Source organism: Pseudoliparis swirei, chromosome 21 (assembly GCF_029220125.1).
Source record: "Pseudoliparis swirei isolate HS2019 ecotype Mariana Trench chromosome 21, NWPU_hadal_v1, whole genome shotgun sequence".
Classification (NCBI taxonomy): Eukaryota; Metazoa; Chordata; class Actinopteri; order Perciformes; family Liparidae; genus Pseudoliparis; species Pseudoliparis swirei.
The window spans coordinates 11,342,228-11,362,709 of NC_079408.1; the positions used below are offsets into that span (position 1 = coordinate 11,342,228).

At 44.8% G+C, this 20,482-nt stretch overlaps 1 long non-coding RNA gene across 1 annotated transcript; it reads left to right on the top strand.

Moving 5' to 3' along the window:
* Positions 1-5,348: 5,348 nt before the first annotated feature.
* On the top strand, positions 5,349-19,716 carry LOC130211800 (uncharacterized). The gene is made up of 3 exons (XR_008835159.1): positions 5,349-5,437; positions 16,211-16,311; positions 19,659-19,716. It is a non-coding gene; the product is annotated as an uncharacterized LOC130211800 (long non-coding RNA).
* The last annotated feature ends 766 nt before the right edge of the window (positions 19,717-20,482 follow it).

The following is a 20,482-nucleotide window of genomic DNA, read 5'->3' on the forward strand; positions in this document are numbered from 1 at the left end:
CCCCCAAACAATCACAACAACTGCAGCAGCAACAACAACTGCAGCAGCAACAACAACTGCACCACAACAACAGCGCCCACAACAACTGCTGCACCCACAACAACTGCAGCGCCCACAACAACTGCAACAGCCACAACAACTGCAGCGCCCACAACAACTGCAGCACACCTATAACAACTGCAGCAGCCACAACAACTGCAGCACCCACAACAACTGCAGCGGCCACAACAACTGCAGTGCCCACAACAACTGCTGCACCCACAACTGCCACACCCACAACAACTGCCGCACCCACAACAACTGCAGCACCTACAACAACTGCGGCACCTACAACAACTGCAGCGCCTACAACAACTGCATCACCTACAACAACTGCTTCAGCCACAACAACTGCAGCGCCCACAACAACTGCGGCACCCACAACAACTGCAGCACCCACAACAACTGCAGCGCCCACAACAACTGCAGCGCCCACAACAACTGTTTCACCCACAACAACTGCAGCGCCCACAACAACTGCAGTACCCACAACTGCAGCACCCACAGCAACTGCATCCACAACTACCGCACCCACAACAACTGCAGCACCCACAACAACTGCACCTACAACAACTGGCACCCACAACAACTGCGCCACAACAACTGCAGCGCCCACAACAACTGCAACAGCCACAACAACTGCAACAACTGCAGCGCCCACAACAACTGCAGCGCCCACAACAACTGCAGCGCCCACAACAACTGCAGCGCCCACAACAACTGCAGCCCACAACAACTGCAGCCACAACAACAGCCCACAACAACTGCAGCACCTACAACAACTGCAGCACCCACAACAACTGCCACACCCACAACAACTGCCGCACCCACAACAACTGCAGCACCCACAACAACTGCAGCACCCACAACAACTGCAGCACCCACAACAACAACAGCACCCAAAACAACTGCAGTGCCCACAAGAACTGCAGCGCCCACAACAACTACAGCGCCCACAACAACAGCGGCACCCACAACAACAGCGGCACCCACAACAACTGCAGCGCCCACAACAACAGCGGCACCCACAACAACTGCTGCACCACCTACAACTGCTGCACCACCTACAACAGCTGCACCCACAACAACAGCTGCGCCCACAACAACAGCTGCGCCCACAACAACTGCCACACCAACAACAACTGCCACGCCCACAACAACTGCAGCGCCCACAACAACAGCTGCGCCCACAACAACTGCAGCACCCACAACAACAGCTGCGCCCACAACAACTGCAGCACCCACAACAACAGCTGCACCCACAACAACTGCAGCGCCCACAACAACTGCATCACCCACAACAACTGCTGCATCACCTACAACAACTCCAACACATACATTCACTCCCCTGCCGACAACAACTCCGGTGCTGACAAACATTGTTGTAGATCTCCCAACAGTTGTGATCATTGCAACAGACTTGGATGAAACATTTTTAGAAGAACACAATAATAGAAGCAGCCCGCAATTCATTGAGCTTGAGTCAAGAGTCGTAGCTGTGGTTAGTACTTACTCTCATTATTTGTTTTTTAATGTGTTGCTTTTGCATTTTTTCACTAAATTTGAAGATTACCTTATTTTAACTTTGTACATTTTTCTAAATTCTTTATTCCTACAGTATAATATCATCTTCAGACGTCAATATGGAAACGTTTTCAGCCACAGTTATGTGATTGCGTTCAGGTAACATATACTATGTTGAGAGTTCAAAATGTTTAAACGTTATGACACAAACATATTACACATACATTCATACGTTGTTAATGTTAACATAATTTGAGACATTTATTTTCTTTCTTGATGCAGTCCAGTTGTCAACACAACCCGAGCGCGTCTGACGAATGCAAAGGTCGGGGTTGTGTTTGTTTCAACTAATTCGACTCAAGAAATCCCACAGGCTGCTAATGTTGCACAAACCTTAGTAACCGCTGTTTCTAACAGTACCTTCAACGTCACTATTAATGCCGCTTCCGTCACTGTAGTTGGTAAGTAAACATTAAGCCTGCATTTTTCTCCAACAATTGTTAGTGAAAAGAAGTATATCCCATGTAATTTGTAATTCGTCTATCAGAGTCTGTGAGTTGGTGTGTGTCCTTTCCTGATCTTTTGTTCACATATTGCTGGTTTGACATTGAGCATTCAAAATCATAACTACCATGAAGTCCACTGTGACATTAACTGGTACTTAGCAAAGCCATACTCATGGTCTGTTGGTTCAAGAGAAGGCCCACTGGTTACCATTATTCATTTATTCCCTCTTTTTTTTACGAAAGAAACAACCACATTAAATTCGACAACTGCATCGCCCATTACTGCTGCAACTACAGCTGCCAGTGCTGCAACTACAGCTGCCAGTGCTGCAACTACAGCTGCCACTACAATTGCTGTAACAGTCATAACAAGGCTATTGACTTTCAGATCTCAAGAAGAGATATTTACAAATGACTTGCTGGATCCGTCATCTGCAGCGTTTCAAAGCCGAGCGACATTGATAGAGACAACAGTAAGTAATTGATGATAGATTGTTTCCCGTTTCAAAATTGACAGCAAAAAAGTGCCAATTGAGTTTCAAATAAAAAAATATTTAATGTGCAGTCAATAGGACACAGATAAATTATCTGTTAGTCATTGAAAACATTGGAATAGTGTTACTACCGGCATTTGTAGGTGAATTAAAAAGACAATGCACGAATAAAGAAACACAAGCAAATGAAATAAATGTCGTAACAATTGATTTTTTTGTATTTCTGCAGCTTCAACCTTTATGCAGAACTGCTTTTCCTACATTTATCAACATCTATGTGATTTCATTCAGGTGATTTGTTCATATTATGATGAAAAAATCTTAATACCACCAATTATTAACTAATGCAAATTAAACTATATAACATTTCTTAATTCCTTTTGCAGAGAGGGATCAATCATCCAAAACTTGGGACTTACATTCTCATCAACGTCTGCTCCTAATGGTACCCAGATTCAAACAGTTTTGGTCACAGCAGCTTCAACAATCACAGACTTCAACATTGACACCACGTCCATTTCTGTGGATGGCACACGTAAGCAATATTAAATAATACCTGTTTTGAGATAAAATATTGCTTTTTTATTTTATAAACCAATGTATTGTTATCTTTTCTCAACCTTTACAGAGGTTTCAAGTGGAGGAAGCCACAAGATCAGTCTCACCACCGCATCCTTCCTTGTGCTGATGTCATGGATCCTCTCAAGTCAACAATAGCATCATTGCTGAATGCCATTTAATTTGCCATTATTGCATGACTGCCATCACTGGCATGAAAAATGACTTCTTGATTCTTTTCAAAGAAGCCTTCTACAGCTTCAGATGAACATAATTTGTAATTACCTTACATAATTATGACAGTGGATTAGGTTGATGTTAATCTGGATATGTTTCTGGGTGGGAATGTCCAGGATCCTTCATCAAGCAGAATGACACAACAAGACTAATAAGCCACACAAAATACCATTAAACCCTGAGATGTGAAAAAAATATTGGTCAGGTCGAAACATAAACAAGTACAAGTGGACAAAATCAGTTTACTTATGCTCAACTTTTACAGAATGCAGTTGCTGCACTAGATTTCACACTTTTGTGAAATTATAGTCTTCTTGGTTTACTTCCTAAAATGCAAGTAAAATGTTAGGTTTTACTTCTTTCCATATCATATTATAACATTGCATAGAAAAATCAGAGAGGATATTGTAAAGGGAACATATGTCTAAAGTTAATTGGAGAAACACTGCAGCTCATTATGAGTCGTGTAACCAACCATGAACCAAATAGTCCTAGAGTTATATGATCATAATATACATGGTCAGAACATTGCACTGTCAATTTTTTCAATTTATTCAACGTGTATTTATGTATTCATGTATAGCTGTATTCTGTGAGATTTCTAAATGTTTGTACAATATTTGTCAGAAACTAGACAATGATCAGAATAAGAAGTTTTTGAAGAATTTAAATCATCTCTCTTTCTTTTCAAGGTTTATCAGGGAATGATTCATGTCCCACAATGAGCCTCAGCTTTTGCTGTGTCATGAATCAGGTTAGTTAAAAAAAAAAACTGGGAGAGGTGCAAAGTGTACTTGCTTATGAGATTCTTTTATGGACTTTTCTAATCAGCCAAATACAGTTGGCATTTCATTACGGCACTGTTGTGTTCCATGTAGATTTACATTTTAGGTTTATTTAAAGCCGAATAACGTAAACCATGATTAAAAACAAATTAAACAACGAAACAATGTCTAAAATGTGTTGGATCTTTGGCAAACTCCTCTGATTGATGTGTGCTATGTGTCTATGTGATGTCTGTGTGTGTCTGTTTGTGTCTGTTTGTGTGTCTGTGTGTGTCTATGTGATGTCTGTGTGTGTCTGTTTGTGTGTCTGTGTGTCTATGTGATGTCTGTGTGTGTCTGTGTGTGTCTGTGTGTGTGTATGTGATGTCTGTGTCTGTGTGTGTCTGTTTGTGTCTATGTGATGTCTGTGTGTGTCTGTTTGTATCTGTTTGTGTGTCTGTGTGTGTCTGTTTGTGTCTGTGTGTGTCGATGTGATGTCTGTGTGTGATGTCTGTGTGTGTGTGTTTGTGAGTGAGAGAGACAACAATTCTATTCTCATCCACTATTTTTGCAATCTGTGGATTTTTCAAGAAAATGCATTTTATTTTGCCAATGAAAGGCTAATTGGAATTTAGTGTGTTGGCCTAAGACTGATTGATGAGTTGGGTGTGAGCGGGGATGCAGGCGAGCACAGTAGGGACAGTGTGTGTGTGTGTGTGTGTTGAAGTGGTGAAGTTCAATGGAGGGGGAAGCCACTGAGCAAAAAGTGTCATTAAGTATTCATAAGTGAGGTGTAGACATTTGAATGACCTCGTTTGCGAGCGTGTTTGCCATTATCTACATTTGCATGGCACACAGGGAATGGTCCAACGCCCTGCCACACGGGCAGTGCCCTGGGCTTTCACAGACGTGCGTACGTGTGTACACGATTTGCCGCTGAAATGTCAAAGTCAAGGCTGCTCATCTGAATACCGCTGAAGATGGCTGAATAACAAAAACAGAGTGAGAATAAGGGGCCTTGTTACCCCGATGTGAATTGGCCAGCGGCAGCAAGATGATATACAGGACCGACCATTTTCCCTTGTTAGTATGTTTGCTTTACCGTGTGTGTGTGTGTGCGTGTGCGTGTTCAATTTATATGTGTGCCTTTGCTTGCCTCTACATTTTCTACGTTTTGTCTCATAAGTTGTGCGTCCAGGCCAGGACGAAGGAAGCAGCGCGCAGAACCATGGCAGCTGAGACATGAGAACAGTGAGGCCGTGTGGAACGAGCTGGCCTACTTGAAGAACCTCACCAGGAAACTCTCGATTGAAAAGTAAGTCACGTGGTGTGTGAGCTGCGTGGCTGAACCGTAGATTGACTGTGGGTGTGTGCACATCTTTTTGAAACCTTCGGTGTCTTAAGGTGCGTTCACACCAAAAGCGAAATAGGTCTACCCGAACCAGCGGACAAAAAATTCAACCCGCGGCAACACTTCAAAAGTAGCCCAATTACGCGGGAAAACCGCGGACCTGGCAACACTGGTCGAGACGCTCCGCGAGGGGCGGGGCTTATCTCCGTGTCTCGTCGGAACACAAGAGCCGATTGGCCCGAGTTGCGAGATGACTGCCTCAAAGTTGAAATATTTCAACTTGGGGCGAAAATTGCGCCGCTGGAAACGCGCCGCTGTCAACGGGTTGACCACATCGCGTCGCCCCAAACGCGCCGCCCTGGAAAATATCGCGTCTATCAATTCAATTCAGTTGATTTGTATAGCCCAATTTCACAAATTACAAATTTGTCTCGGAGTGCTTTACAATCTGTACACAGACATCCCTGCCCCAAAACCTCACATCGGACCAGGAAAAACTCCCAAATAACCCTTCAGGGGGAAAAAAAGGGAAGAAACCTGCAGGAGAGCAACAGAGGAGGATCCCTCTCCAGGATGGACAGATGTCATGTGTACAGAAGGACAGATTTAGTTAAAATACATTCAATGAATATGACAGAGTGTATGAATAGTTCATAGTAGGCATATTCCACGATGGAGACCTCCACGGTCCATCAGGCAGATGGCGGTGGGGAGGAGGAGTGGGCGGAGTCTCAACAGTGGGCGGAGTCTCAACAGGACAGTGGCGTAGTCAGGAGCAGGAATTCCACGACCCAGACCTCGATGATCCATCAGGCAGATAGGATCTATGCCGTCTCATAGGGTCCGATGACCCCATGAGACATGAAGTCAAAAGGACTCCGGGGAGAAAGCAGAGTTAGTAACGTGTGATTGAGAGATGAAAATTCATCCTTAAGGAGAGAAAAAGAGGAGATAGGTACTCAGTGCATCCTAAAACGTCCCCCGGCAGCTATAAGCCTATAGCAGCATATCAAGGGGCTGGACCAGGGCAAACCTGATTCAGCCCTAACTATAAGCTCTGTCAAAGAGGAAGGTCTTAAGTCTACTCTTAAACGAGGTGACTGTGTCTGCCTCCCGGACTGAAATTGGAAGCTGGTTCCATAAAAGAGGAGCTTGATAACTAAAGGCTCTGGCTCCCATTCTACTTTTAAGACTCTAGGAACTACAAGTAGTCCGCATTTAGTGAGCGTAGCTCTCTAGTGGGGCAATATGGTACTACAAGCTCCTTAAGATATGATGGTGCATCACCAATCAAGGCTTTGTAGGTTAAGAGAAGAATTTTAAAAGTGATTCTTGATTTTACTGGGAGCCAGTGCAGAGCAGCTAGTGCAGGAGTGATGTGATCTCTTTTCTTAGTTTTAGTGAGAACACGAGCTGCAGCATTCTGGATCAACTGGAGGGACCTAAGAGATTTATTAGAGCAGCCTGATAATAAGGAGTTGCAGTAATCCAGTCTCACAGTAACGAACGCGTGAACCAATTTTCTGCATCTTTTGAGACAAGATGTGCCTGATTTTTGAAATATTACGTAGATGAAAGAATGCAGTCCTTGAGATTTGCTTTACGTGGGAGTTAAAGGACAAGTCGATCAAAGATAACGCCAAGATTCTTTACAGTGGTGTTGGATGCCAGGGCAATGCTGTCTACAGAAACCACATCACCAGATAATTGATCTCTGAGGTGCTCAGGGCCGATTAAAATTACTTCGGTTTTGTCTGAGTTTAACATCAAGAAGTTGCAGGTCATCCATGTTTTTATGTCTTTAAGACATGCTTGAATTTTACCGAGTTGGTTGCTCTCCTCTGGTTTTATCGATAAATATAATTGAGTATCATCTGCATAACAATGAAAGTTTATGGAGTGTTTCCTGATAATATTGCCCAAAGGAAGCATGTATAAGGTAAATAAAATTGGTCCAAGCACAGAACCTTGTGGAACTCCGTGATTAATGTTGGTGGTTATCGAGGCGTCATCGTTTACAAATACAAACTGAGATCGATCTGATAAATAGGATTTAAACCAAATTAGTGCCGTGCCTGAAATGCCAATCGACTGCTCCAGTCTCTGTAACAGGATGTCATGGTCAATGGTGTCGAATGCAGCACTAAGGTCTAACAAGACCAGGACAGAGAGGAGTCCTTTATCTGCTGCCATTAAGAGGTCATTTGTAATTTTCACCAGTGCCGTCTCGGTGCTGTGGTGTTTTCTAAATCCTGATTGAAATTTCTCAAATAAACTATTATGATGTAGAAAGTCGCACAACTGATTTGCGACCACTTTCTCAAGGATCTTGGAGAGGAAGCGGAGGTTAGAGATCGGTCTGTAGTTAGCCAACACCTCTGGATCCAGAGTGGGCTTCTTCAGGAGAGGTTTAATAACAGCCACCTTGAAGGAGTGTGGTACGTGGCCTGTTAGCAGAGACACATTGATAATATCTAATAGAGAGCCGCCAATTAAAGGCAAAACGTCTTTAAGCAGCCTCGTCGGGATGGGGTCCAAGAGACAGGTAGACGTGTTCGAAGTAGAAACCGTTGAAGATAATTGGTCACGGTTGATGGGAGAAAAGCCTCCAAATATACACCAGGGCATACAGCGGTTTCCAAGGCCATTCCACTTGAGGACAGATTGGCACTGGTTATGGGCAAGAGAATATTAATCTTGTCCCTAATAGTTAAAATCTTTTCATTAAAGAAGTTCATAAAGTCATTACCACTAAGGTTTATAGGAATGCTCGGCTCCACAGAGCTGTGACTCTCTGTCAGCCTGGCTACAGTGCTGAAGAGAAACCTGGGGTTGTTTTTATTTTTTTCTATTACTGATGAGTAATAGGCTGCTCTGGCATTACGGAGGGCCTTCTTATATGTTTTAAGACTATCTCGCCAAACTAAGCGGGATTCTTCGAGATTAGTTGAACGCCATATGCGTTCAAGCTTTCGTGACGTTTGCTTCAGTTTGCGGGTCTCAGGATTATACCAGGGAGCAAACCTCCTCTTCCTCACTGTCTTCTTCTTCAGAGGGGCTATCGAGTCCAGTGTCATTCTCAAAGAGCCTGTGGCACTATCAACAAGATGATCAATCTGGGACGGACTAAAGTTAGACCAGGAGTCCTCTGTTATATTGAGACGTGGTATCGAATCAAATACAGAAGGAATCGCTTTAAATTTAGCTACAGCACTGTCAGTTAGACATCTGGTGTAGAAACTTTTGACTAACGGAGTACACTCCGGTAGTATAAATTCAAAAGTTATGAGGTTGTGGTCTGACAGAAGAGGATTCTGTGGGAAGACGTTCAAATGCTCAATGTCAACGCCATAAGTAAGAACAAGATCAAGCGTGTGGCCAAAGCTGTGAGTGGGTTTCTGTACTCTGACAGAAGCCAATCGAGTCCAACAAGGAGATGAATGCAGCACTACGGCAATCATTATCAACATCCACATGGATATTAAAATCTCCAACAATAATAACTTGATCGGTTTTAAGAACCAAACTTGATATAAATTCTGAGAATTCAGATATAAACTCTGAATATGGACCTGGTGGCCGGTACAGAATCACAAATCGAATTGGCTGTAGTGTTTTCCAGGTTGGATGTGAAAGACTAAGAACAAGGCTTTCAAATGAGGTGTAGTGTAATTTTGGTTGAGGATTAATTAATAGGCTCGATTCAAAGATGGCTGCTACTCCACCTCCTCGACCGGTGCCTCGAGGAATGTGAGTATTAATATGACTTGGAGGAGTCGATTCATTCAGGCAGACATATTCTTCATGGCTCAGCCAGGTTTCAGTGAGGCAACATAAATCAATGTGATTATCTGATATTAAATCATTTAGTAACACAGCTTTAGATGACAGATCGAATATTTAGGAGACCACATTTAATAGACCTATTTTGTTGCACTGCTGAAATAATGGTGTTAACTTGTATAAGGTTATTGTGTACGACTCCTCTTCTGCTTACTTTTGATTTATTTAATTGAAGTGGCCGTGGGACAGACACAGTCTCTACTCTAAAGTCAAGGGTGGGTAACTGCTCGAATGGAAGAGCAGAGAAGGGTGTTAAACTACAACTCTGCTCCCGGTTCCTGATCTGAACCCTGGGTTGTCATAGATTAAGTCCGTGATCAACTTGGTCATATTCGCGGAAATGACACGCGCCCGTCCAACGTGGGATGAATGCCGTCTCTCCTCATCAGATCAGGTTTTCCCAGAAAGTCTTCCAGTTGTCTACGTAGCCCACATTATTCGCTGGGCACCACCTCGACAGCCAGCGGTTGAAAGACGACATTCGGCTATACAATTCGTCTGTCTGCAAATTTGGGAGAGGGCCAGAGAAAATTACGGTGTCCGACAACGTCTTGGCATAAGCACACCGATTCCACATTAATTTTAGTGACTTCCGACCGACGGGCTCGGCGTCATTACCACCGCGTGTATTACAATCTGACTGTATCTCCGCTTGTCCTTAGCCAGCAGCTTCAAACAAGACTCCACGCCGCCCGCTCTGGCCCCCGGAGGCACACGACTCTGGTCCGCGGCTTCGCTATTTTCACGTTCCTGACTATAGAGCTCCCGATAACCAGGGTGTGTTCCTCAGCGGGTGTGTCGCTGAGCAGGAAAACTGGTTCAAACGTGAAGTGGTTGGTGCACAGCGGCTTCTGTGTAGACTTACTACTCCTGCGAACAGTTACCCAACCACCGGCTGCACGGTTACCGCGGGGAACAGCTATCAGCTGACTGTAGCTCCGCCGCTACGGGAGAGGGCGGGCTAACTAGCATAGCTGTCTGAGCTTCGATAGCGCGGAGCCGTGCATCTAACCCACTTAGACCTGCCTCCAACCTAGCAAATAAACTACACTTGTTGCATGTATCGTTATCATTAAGGGAGGCAGGGGGATAACTATACATGACACACTGAGCAAGAGGGAGCGGGAGAAGAAGAAGTCATGCTCGCTGTTGAGCTGGCAACCAGAGCTTACCGGAAGAGGGAGAATATGCGTTCAGCAGCCACAAGCGTCGGTACGTTGACTTTTCATGGGATTTGGTCGCACGGAAAAATAGTTTTGCTTTTGGTGTGAACGCACCTTTACACGTGTACACACACACCAACAAGCATTCCCACTCTCCTGACTGGGTGTTAGGATTTGAGTGTGCCCTTCTCAACTTTGCAGCTTCCACCGAGCTCTCCACATCATGCCCAGCCAGCAGGGGCCGAAGCAAGATCATGAGGCTCTGCTCATTTTGAGAAATTGGCTGCCCAAAAATTCACAAATTTGAGTGCACACACTAAAATCACATCAGAATTGTTGGTGGTGTCTTTATGAAATAATTGCAAACTGTAGACTTGTTGCTGGTGTTGTTACTTGAGTGTAGTGGGAGTGGATTTTCACAGATGAGGTTGGAGTCGAAGATAAATTGATCAGAATTTTTTATTGGACATGAATCATGGGAAGAAAAGCGAAGTTTGCTGGAATGCAGAATGTCTTCAACTGAGGAAAACGTAAAAGCGTTTTATACCCTCCATCACATGGGGGGGGGGGGGGAGGGGGGGGAGACACACATGGATGCACTTAGGTCCGAACCCGAAGGTCAGCGATCCACATCACAGGAAGAAATACTGAGCAGACATAAGTCCATTTATGGGTAAGAGTTGACCCCACTGGGCTAACCAGACAAACAGAAAATAACCAAATAAACAGAAAATAATCATGCAGGCCGTAGGTCAACCACATCACAGTCCATCTGTGAAGACCAGTGTGTGCAATTTTGCGTCGATAAGACACGTGAATTGTTTCGGGGTGTTTTGCGCTTTACTTTTTATTTAATTGCTTTCTTAGTTACTTAGTTTTTACTTCTATCTTCCTTCCCGCCTGTCTTTTCCCTTTCGTCTGTCTCTGGGTGTGGTGTAGGCATTGTCTTGGAGATGCCCCTGTAACCGTACCACTACCACTGACCTTCTATGATGCTACACAAAGCTCGGCATAAAGCCACTGTCTTCCTCTCCCCATCTCCCCTCGCCTTCACCTCTCCTCACCTCACCTCTCTCCTCCTCTATCCTATGCCTCTGTACCCTCCTCTTCCCTTCTTCCGCCTTGTCTTCCCAGTTGTCTCCCTCCGGCCCTCTGTAATGCTGCAGCAGGCTGCGTCCAGAATTCTGGTACCTGCCCCCCCACCCCTTCCCCTGCCTTCCCCTCTGCTCACCCTCCTGCCCTGTCCTCCTAATCCCAGCTGAGCTCATTGTGATATAGCCCGGCTGCCTCTCTCCAAGCCTGAGCTGTCCGAGCTAATTACAGGCTAGCAGCCCTGGTGCCGCCGATGCTGCCTGTTAAGGGATGTCCGTCCGCCTGTCTGCCTGCCCGGCCACGACTAGAGCTGAGCCGTGAACGCACCCCCGCAGCCTTCCCCATTAACTTGTCAAACCCTGGCCAACCGGTTCCCAAGATTAAGGGGTGCGTAAGGCGGGAGCTAACCGCGACCTTTACTTTATGCTTTTTCCCCCCGTATCTAATTTCCGCTGACACTATGGGATACTCGTGAATGTCCCCATGCACACACCTTATCTTCACCCACAATGCCTCCACCAATGCCCCTGGTCGAACCAGGCTCTGGTGGATCATAGACTGTGTACAGTCAGAATCCACCATTGCCTGATGTATACCCCCCTGGATTCTTACCGGTACGCAGTATGTCGCTCCAGGACCTGGGGAGGGCGTTGGAGAGCCGGCAACCCGGATCACCTGGCCCACCTCCATCAGCGGACACTCCCACCGGATGTGTCCGGGCTGTCTGCACCTCCAACACTCCTGCCCTGGTGTTTGAGGGACTACCTGTGGGTTGGGAAGGGTGCCGGTGTTTGCTGGGGCCTGTATGGGTTGCGTCAGGGGCCGCGTCGGACTGTCCGGAGCCAGTGAGCTGTCGACCTGCCCGCCGGGGTGTACCGCCAGGTGGTCCTCCGCCAGTGCAATGGCGGCCTCCAGCGACGTGGGGCCGTGACAGCGGACCCACTCTGCTGTTCCGGTCGGCAGCCCCTCCACGAACTGCGCCGTGACAACCTTCTCCACCGCCGCCTGCGCCCCTCCGGAGTTCCCAGGCTGTAGCCATCTGGTGGCGGTGTCCTTCAGCTGGTGTGCATAGGCAAACGGTCGGTCCTTGGGTCCCAGCGTTGCCTCCCGGAACCTCCGCTGGTGGTCCTGCAGAGTCAGTCCCAGCCGATTGATGACGGCTTTACGCACGGCCGCGTAATTGTGCCGCACTGCCGGGGACAGCGACAGCGCCGCTGTCTGCGCCTCCCCGGTGAGAAGAGGCAGTAGACGGACCGCCCACTCCACCGCCGGCCAGCCACACGCCTCCGCCGTCACCTCAAACGTCTCCAGAAACGATTGAACGTTGTCTGCCGTCGTCATCTTAGAGACCTCCACCCCCACCAAGGGTGGAGGGTTTGGGCGAGCCGGTCCAGGGCTTTCGTCTGCCTCTCTGCCTGGGCCATAGTGCCCCCAATAGTTGCCGGTTTGCCTCTGACTGGTCCCACTGCATAGCTGCCATCCCCTCCAGCATCTGCCCCAGCGCCATCAATAGCTGGGTCGGCAGATCCGAGTGTTGCTGGCTGCTCTCCATGTGCTTTTCCGAAGAAAAAAAAAATGTTAAATTTGTTTTCACAAAAAAAAAAAAAAGCTCCACGTTTGGCTCCACTGTGACACGTGTCTTGCCGTCACTGGTAGGTTCCCCTTTAAGCACCACGGAATGATCAGCCAGAGTGATATTTTGTAATATACTTTATTGTATATGACCACAGACAGTGTCTCTGCTCCAGCACTCCACCCCGTCTTCAGCCCATCCAGCTCCTTTTGAAGACAAAGCCTCGCAGATACACAAACACAGATTGTCATCAGCTGGTCTGATTGTCATCAGACCAGCTGATGACAATCAGACACCGTTCCCTGAACCACACCCCCACTCCACCCACTCTGCAGCCGAGCTTAAACACACCCCACTGCCACACAAACATATAAGAAATATCAACTTTTTTATATATTTCAAGGGCTATTTAGGTAGTCAACAAACAAACATAAAGTACCTCACACTTAAACTTGGGAAACAATATTAATTCTAATAATTTTCTGGAGGTTTTAATTGCTGGGGTCAAATTGACCCCGAGGGTAAATTATGTGAGTAAATGTAAAGGTAACAGGAGGGTTAACAAACAGCTTTACTTCCGTGCAATGCAAATGTCTGTTGAGAAGCAACGGAAAGGCTCCCGCGTGTCCATCACAGAGAAGCAACACAAAGAGTGTTTTAAAGCGTAACTACCAGGACACCATTGCAACTGGTTGTTCCGTTGATCGTGTTATAATGAATGTGCTCGTGAAGGTTATGCTAGATAAGTGTTGGCAATGATCCACTAATGCGTAATTAACTCCTGGCAGCTGAAGAATTTAGGGCCAAATAAAGGCCCCTTATAACGCTTTAAACGCCAAGTGGCTGGCTTTAGAGGAGAGTCTCTGTGTAATCGCATCCTGCCTCCTTATTGTCATATCATCATATCGTGCACAGATGCTCCCCATCACCTTCTCCGAAAACAGCACTTGTAAAACACCACCTTGAGGCCCAAATGACCGTTTGCTTGTGTACGTCCTGCACAACGGGCCCCCACTGAGACGGGTCTGTCTCCCTGCAGCTCCTCCCAACAACCTGCGCTTTGTTTGTTCTGCACAGAAACTTCTTTTGCTGTGATGCCTGCTGAGTGTTATTCTACCTTAGGTGAAGGGGCAAGTTGAGAGGGATTTGATTTAGTATTCAGATTTTAAAAAATGAAAAGAAAAGACTTAACATGGAGTTGTCGAAGGTTTGGCTGGAGACAACCTTTTCTCCTCTGTGGTATCATTTCACATGCATTGCAGGTAACGGGGGTTAGTCTGACTGAAAAAGGTTTTGTCTTCTTCTAATTCTAAGAGCGACTCGTTTCTCGTCGTCATGACCCAAATAGGTGGAAAAGAGTAAGCATCTGTTTAGGAAGTGATGCACTCACGCAAGAAGCAACTTGTGAGGCTGTGTGGGAGGATTGGTGCAAACATTCAAGGAAACTGGAAAGATGCTTGTTTTCAACGATGTCATCAATCATCATTGATCAATTTAGCCCCAAAATGAAAGATCCTTCAATACTAAATGTAGTTATAAATGTAAACTCTTAGCACAGTAATATTGTTACTCACTTTATTGAACTTTACAAAACTAAAGCAAATGTGAAAGAAATTACAGTTTTAAAAATACAAATTGGCCTACAAATCAAGGTTTATATGTATTAATTGTTATTTTTACTTTCCCTAAATATATCTTGGTAGATATTGAAGATAAGTCACCAAATGTGTATTATTGTTCTTGCAACATCTTGCTAATTCCCAATATACGGCAGACTGGTGCACACACTGCAACAACTGAATGGAAAGGATGCAATAGTCTTCCATCTGCAAATTGTTTGTGGCCAATGAGCTCCATCTGCAATCTAATCCCTTCTCCATCGAACAAAGTATGCTTATCTTTCAACGAAATGTAATGTTTTGCATATGAACTCTGGTTTAACGTCAATACCATCAGCGTCCGAAAAGGCAAGAGAGAGAAACACGAGATGGAACGGGCTCATTTCACATATTGCATATTTCAGCTCATTTGTCCCATTAACAGCCCCGACACATAAGGCAGTGCCGGTGTCTCATCGACTTGAGTTCATTGATGGAGGAAAATCTATAGAGGAGCGACACATATCCATCTGCTCCCCCACCCCCCCCCCCCTCCCCTCAGGGAGAGTCATTTGTGTACTTATTTAAGCTGCGGTCAGCCATTAGACGAGACCTCTACCGACTGTGTGGGCTAAAAAGCGAATTAACTTTTCTTCCCTGTGCTGTGGCGATAACTTTCCCCAAGTCATTGTCTTGGTATACGTATGGAAACAATTCTTGGTTGATCTCTCGAAATTAGATTGGTGGAAACCGGTGTCTAGTTTGAGTTAATTGCCATCATGCTTTCACCATAGCCACAAATGCCCTGTGACTCCTCAAGCACTTCCGAGTGTATCTTTAGAAGTCAGCCCCGAGGAAGACCTCCTGTTGTAATGAGGTTAACTGAGGGAACAATGCCACCAGTGGCAGGGAGCTTGTTTCTAGTGGAGCAGAGGGGAGGGAAATTCGGTGTGTGTTTCAGGTGTGGTTGTCTCAGAATGCTTGTGTGTATCCTCAGTAGACTTCAGTTGGGGTCCTAATAATAACTTGAAAGTGCAAAGTCTCGAGCATGGCTCCACATAATTAGCCTTTAGCAGGAATCAAGCTAATTGCAGAGAGGTAATTGGGCACACTTTCCAGTCTGTTTGTCTGTTATGATCCACACACACACACAGACGCACGGTGTACTTTTCGACCTTGGCGTTTCATGTCGCTTGTCACTTTGATTTCCAGATGAATTAAAAAGCATTTTAATTAGTTGATTCTTAACAATGTCGTTTTTTCTGTTGTGAAGAGAAAGCCAGTGCATAAGATTGAAGGTAAAGTGTGTTATAAAGGTTTATATAATAACAGAGTCCACAGTGGAATCCAGAAAGATACTCTTTATACTATGCGTGTGTTGGTAGTGGGTTCATATTTATCTATTTAAAATGTTGTTAAGCCATTTATATTTGTGCCATTCATAAGTGAATGATGTGTGTAACTGCAGAGCCGGCGTAGAAGAGGAGCTGGACATGGTGCGGGTCCAAGCTGCTATGGACCGGGCCACGGTGAAGGAGCTCCACTTGTGTCTTGCTAATGAACACCAAGGTGAACCCTTTTTTTCTTCATAAAGTTTTTTGGGACTGGACTTTTCAAAGTCACTTTGTGTCTTCAGCCTATTTTTTCCTCTCTGTTGATGTGGAAATAATTAGCCTTAATTAAAACATTTTTTTTTATAATGCAATGGTTTGCTATATTGTTCTTTACAATGCAAAGGATCTTGCCTCAAACTTAAAGGACAACATATATTAATAAAAGGCACTGAATGTATCATCTGCAAGTGTTTAAATGACGGCACCTTTAAGCCATCCTTTTACCTCTGAGCCATGTCTATTACTGAGCAGAATTAATAGGACAACTCTCAGGGGAATTAATACGAAAACTCAATTAAGACTTGATCAACTCCTTGCAAATTGATCGAGAGATCAAGTAGTGTTCATCTTGTCTGCATATATCATTCCCGATGTTGAAAAGCACATCGCTTTTAATCAAATCTGCAATCTTTTATCATACGTTGACCACCGCAACTGTTGGCCTTAATTAACTAGTTCAAAAGCAAATCTGTCCTTGATCACTTTAATTTTCTTCACAACCAATGATTGGGTCTGTTGAGATGCACGCTTTTGATTTAAAGGATGCCACTAATTAAAATAGTGAATCCTCTTTTATTGACAGTCTAGTAAGGAATACTAGGAAATGAGCCCATTCTCAAGGACATACTTAGTTTCACATCTTGTGAGACAAATAATCACTGAATATATATGTTACACAAAAGGTGGACAATAAGTGTCTTTTGCGATGTCCAAATAATTTCCCAGTTTCTATCAGGTACACATTGAGAGTGGCTTTATGCAATGTGCTCTCCAGTACTGGTATTTGTATTGTGTTACCACTCATGTTAAAGGTGCAGTCTCTCTGTGTAAAATCTGCACTCTTGGCACAATGCCAAACCATTCACAGTACATAAAGAAGAAAATATAAAAACGTGTTACGTCATGGAGGCAATGCCAGTTAATTTCAATTTTAGTTTTATATAGTTTTGGAGAAGATTACCATAAACTGTGAATAAATATGCCAGCTATGTTTCTATTTTTCGTACTAAAATTGTTCTAAAAGGCTGTATTGTCATGCATATAATTTGCGATATTCACTTCTGCACTGAAACCAATATGTTTCGAGTCAATAGTAAAGTCAACCCGACATCATTAACAAAAAAAAATTGTGACTGGCCAAACCATTTGCTCCTAAAGAATCTCTGTGACCCGATCAAAGGGACGGCGTGTTGAAACGCTCGCGCCGGGATCACACCAACGAAAGGCAGCAGATGAAAGGAACAGGGTCTTTGTGCTGCAGCCCACGAGGAGACGTGGGAGGGACGTTAATGTATGCCGCAGTGCCAGGACCTCCTCCAACCGTGGGTGACTAGGGAGCCACCACGTCTTCTTAGGAAGGAAGTACTGAGGTGTCAACTCCCAAGCCACCAGCACTGGAGCCGGATAATTGTCTCCCCACCTGGTTATGTACCCAGCGAACACAGCAGCCCTCCTGTCCTATTTGGTGCTCTGTCTGATTGGATGTGACATGCCGGGAAGACAAAAGAGCTGGCAAATTCAAAGGAACAAACTTCCCTGGGCAAAAGCGTCAAATGCAAAGCAAGGTAGCAGCAGCCCCTCACGACACAGTCCTCCCTCCTCGCCAACTCGCTCTGCAAAAGATCAACTGACCTGAGAAGTCACGGTCCTAAATATTGAATGCTTCCTGCCTCATTGTAGAAATTATTTTGGTCGTTGCGTCATAAATGTGAAACGGGAAAGAATGAAAACCAGAAAGTTTGATATTGTTTCCTCCGTTGCCCTTTACGTCTCGGCGAGCAGATTCTTTCGCGGGTTTATCCTGTCAGACAGTGACACTGAGGCCTGTTGGATTGCGTATGCGCACATGAAAATGTCTGCATCAACTCCCCAAGCACTGCATTAATTCTGTTATCATAAAGACTAAATCATATGTTTGCCACGGCCACTATCAGTGTTGGGAAAGTTCACGTAGAAAATGAACTAGTTCAAAGTTCAGTTCACACATTTTAAAATGAACTAGTTCAGTTCATAGTTCATATTTCAAAAATATGAACTAAAGTTCATGGTTTCAAAAATGAACTATTTAGTTCTTTTTAGTTCTTTTTTTTAACATTTTGCTGGGAGCTATTATTTGTCCACATTATTGCCGCCACGGCCGTAGAGAACCACAGACAGCAATTATTGTTTATCAGTTTTAACATTGAAACTATGTGTCAGATTCATATTCGTATCCAATTTTGAATCCTTATCTAACCAGGGTTTATATTAGCATTGAAGCGACAGCCCTCAAAATACTGTCATTTCCTTAACGCTTTGTTGCCACCCATTCAGTCCACATTAATGGCACCTGCAGCCGTTAAGTTTTTGTTGTCTGGGTCAGTTCCGATTTTTGTATAAAAGTCTTTTAAATAGGCGTAAGCGTCGCAGGCGCTGTCTTCATCCATTTTCATCCGTGCTAACTCCATCTATGTGACGCGATTTGATGACGTATTTGTTAGTGCGACAGGTATGAGAGTGGGTGGCCAGTTTGGGTTGTTTTCATCCTCCATTTTCAGACGTGTTTACGGTGAGTTTTAACTGGTTTTCGCCTGGGGGGTTCTGAGAAAATCTGGCAACCTCGTGAACGAATATGAACTATGAATGAGCGGCGTTCAAGAGCACCAGAACGAACGCGTTCTCTAAACGTTCATCAATCGGTAAAATGAAACGTTCAGTTCCCGTTCGGGCAAAAAAAGAGCGCGTTCATGAACGATCGTTCATTGAACGCGTTCGTGCACAACACTGGCCACTATTGACGTTCTCAGAATAAAGCAGCGTGCTAGTCTGCGGAGATTAGCCGTCCGTTGGGGAAACACAGGCGACTACAAAGCAGTGCAGCCCGGGGCTGTGTGTTCACGGGGGATTCAAGCACTTCTCTTCGTTTGTTTTCGCATCCTAACCCTAACCCAGAGAGAGGTTGTGCCAGTGTGTGCTTTTTGAAAACTGTTTTCCTATTTCCCGCGTGGACTTCAAAATAAAACACCTCTCTGTTAATCAGGAAGGAGAACAAAAAAGTCTATTTGATAAGGTTCTAGAAACGGGTGGTGGGTTTTAGCACTGCGAAGATTTTTTAAGTCCTTTTAAAAAGAGCAACGGTGATCCTGCATTCCTTCTGATTCGATTGACAACAGAAGGAAAAAAAAGAAACTGGACCTTCAGAGGGAAATTAGACCTTGGTAATGCTAATTGATTTAATGTACCCTCTTTATAATCATTCTATTGATTGAGCCGCCTGAGTTTGACGCATCATGTCACAATAACAAGCTTTGTTCCCTTTTGCAGAATTGCTTCACAAAGTGCTGGAGGAGCGCCAGGTCAAAAGCAGCACACCGAAAAAGCTTTCTGTTTCTTCAGAGCGAATGGAACAGTCATTAAAAAAGGTACAGCACTATGCCGTCGCTAAGTGTTCTTTGTCATTGCCAATAAAGGAAACCCGACAGAGAAAGATTTCAAAGTGTTCTTACTCTGAGGAGTCGTTTTTTTCTTCTTCTCACAGTTAAAAATAGTCTACAAATTACGACACATATCAACTGTATGGAGGGAGCAGAGGACATTTTATTAAGTTATCCCAGAAAACAGTCAGTCATTTCACATACATGTTGAATCGGAGCTGTTTGCTGGTTGCACATGTTTGTGCACATATTCTTAAAAATAAAATAAAACGCTTGCATGAATTGGTTTGGCATCCTCATTTTACCTCCATGGCAGTGAATCATCAGAAGAGGGGGTAGTCATCTAATTTTCTTTGAAAGGTACCAGGCTCCACCAGCAGGCAGAGTAGGAACTAAATAAAAGGGGAAAATTGCCTGGAGGCAGAAACCCAGCAGGCATCCACTGTTCTCTTAAACAGTCTCCACCAAGGATCTAACAAATCGACTCAGTGCTCCTGCTTGATGAGGGTGATCCGAGTACGGGGGTGCCAGTCGGATGTCCATAGCCTTGCCAGGAGGGAGAGGAGGGTGTTACAACCCTCATTGTTAGAGCCGTACACACTGAGTATATTCATTGGGGCATACACCCTTGGGTACATGTCTGGGGAGGGAAACTACTGTGTCCATGCTACCACACACAGGTTAAATGAGGAACTGGCCTCTGATAGTAATTTT